Below are 2,330 nucleotides of genomic sequence, written 5' to 3'. Positions count from 1 at the left end.
TGCTAGGCCCTGGCCGGTTGGCTCAGTGGTAAAGCGTCGGCCTGGCGTGGAGGAGTCCTGGGTTCAATTCCCGGCCAGGGCACACAGGAGAAGCGCCCATCTGCTTCTCCACCCCTCCATCTCTCCTTCCTCTCTGTCTCTCTCTTCCCCTCCCGCAGCCAAGGCTCCACTGGAGCAAAAAGTTGGCCCGGGTGCTGAGGATGGCTCCATGGCCTCTGCTTCAGGCGCTAGAATGGCTCTGGTTGCAACAGAGCAATGCCCCAGATGGGCAGAGCATCGCCCCCTGGTGGGCATGCCAGGCAGATCCTGGTCAGGCGCATGTGGGAGTCTGTCTGACTGCCTCCCCATTTCCAACTTCAGAAAAATACAAAACAAAAACAAAAACAAAAAAACCCTGTGCTTGCCTGGTCAAAGCACATATGGGAACATATGGGAGTTGATGCTTCCTGATCATCCCCCCCCCCTCTCTCTTTCTCTCTTTCTCTCTCTCCTCTCTAAAATGAATAAATAAAATCTAAAATAGAAAAAATAAAGAGAGAGAGAAAAAGAGAGAACAAAAAAGAAAGAAAGAAACGATCTGTTTGTCCCTGTCTGTAACCCTTCCACCTCGCTTGCTTAAAATAAATACAGTAAATAGGGCCCTGGCCGGTTGGCTCAGTGGTAGAGCGTCGGCCTGGCGTGCAGAAGTCCCGGGTTTGATTCCCGGCCAGGGCACACAGGAGAAGCGCCCATCTGCTTATCCACCCCTCCCCCTCTCCTTCCTCTCTGTCTCTCTCTTCCCCTCCCGCAGCCGAGGCTCCTTTGGAGCAAAGATGGCCCGGGCACTGGGGATGGCTCCTTGGCCTCTGCCCCAGGCGCTAGAGTGGCTCTGGTCTCGGCAGAGCGACGCCCCGGAGGGGCAGAGCATGGCCCCCTGGTGGGCGTGCCGGGTGGATCCCGGTTGGGCGCATGAAGGAGTCTGTCTGACTGTCTCTCCCCGTTTCCAGCTTTAGAAAAATAAATAAATTAAATTTAATTTAATTTAAATAAATAAATAAATAAATAAGGTAAGACTGACCAGGTGGTGGTTCATTGGATACAGCATCATCCTGGGACACTGAGTACCCAGGTTCAAAACCCCAACCAAGGTCCCCGGCTAGAGCATGGACTCATTGAGCTTGAGCATGGGCTCACCAGCTTAAGTGCAGGGTTGCTGGCTTGAGCAAAGAGTCACTGGTTTGGCTGGAGTCTCTTGGTCAAGGCATACATGAGAAAGCAATCAATAAATAACTAAGGTACTGAAACTATGAGTTGATGCTTCTCATCTCTCTCCCTTCTAGTCTGTACCTCTCTGTCTCTTTATCTCTCTCTCACTCTCAACCTCTCACTCAAAAAAAAAAAAACCCAAAATAATAATCACATTGTTAAATGCATATGGAGCCCCGGCCAGAGATCTCAGTTGGTTGGAGTATTGTCCTGATGCCCAGAGGTTGCCAGTTCGATCCCCAGTCGGGGCACATGCAGGAGCAGATCTATGTTCCTGCCTGTTTGTCTGTCTGTCCCGTTTTCTGTCTCTCACTAAAACTAAAGAAAAAAATTTTAATTCATATGGCTTAAACACTTCAATCAAAAGACATAGGGTAGCTGAATGAATAAGAAAGTGAGATCCACATATGCAGTCTACAAGCGACCCACCTTAGAACAAAAGATACACACAGACTAAAGTAAAGAGATGGAAAGAGATAATTCATACAAATTGAAATGAAAACAAAAAGCTGGGGTAGCAATACTTATATCTGACAAAATAGATTTAAAATTTTTTTTTAATTTATTGATTTTAAAGAGAGGAGAGAGAGAGAGAGAGAGAGAGAGAGAGAAAGAGAAAGAGAAAGAGAGAGGCAAGGGAGTGGAGGAGAAGGGCGAGAAGCATCAGCTTGTAGTAGTTGCTTCTTGTATTTGCCCCGACCAGGCAAGCCTGGGGCTTCAAACTGGCTATCTCAGCATTCCAGGTGGCTGCTCTATCCACTGTGCCACCACAGGTAAGACCTGACAAAATAGACTTTAAAGCAAAGGCTATATATAATAAGAGACAAAGAAGGACACTACATAATGATAAAAGGAGCAATGCAACAACAGGATATTACCCTTGTAAACATTTATGCACCCAATATAAGAGCACCTAATTATGTAAAGCAAATTTTCATAGACAGAAAGGGAGAGATTGACAGCAATACAGTTATAGTAGGGGTTCTAACACCACATTGACAGAAAATCAATATGGAAATAGTGGCGCTTTTTTTTCCCGAAGTTAGAAGCAAGGAGGCAGTCAGACAGATTCCCACACGCACCTG

The sequence above is a fragment of the Saccopteryx bilineata genome, chromosome X, assembly GCF_036850765.1.
Source record: "Saccopteryx bilineata isolate mSacBil1 chromosome X, mSacBil1_pri_phased_curated, whole genome shotgun sequence".
Classification (NCBI taxonomy): Eukaryota; Metazoa; Chordata; class Mammalia; order Chiroptera; family Emballonuridae; genus Saccopteryx; species Saccopteryx bilineata.
This window is presented reverse-complemented; position numbering follows the sequence as displayed.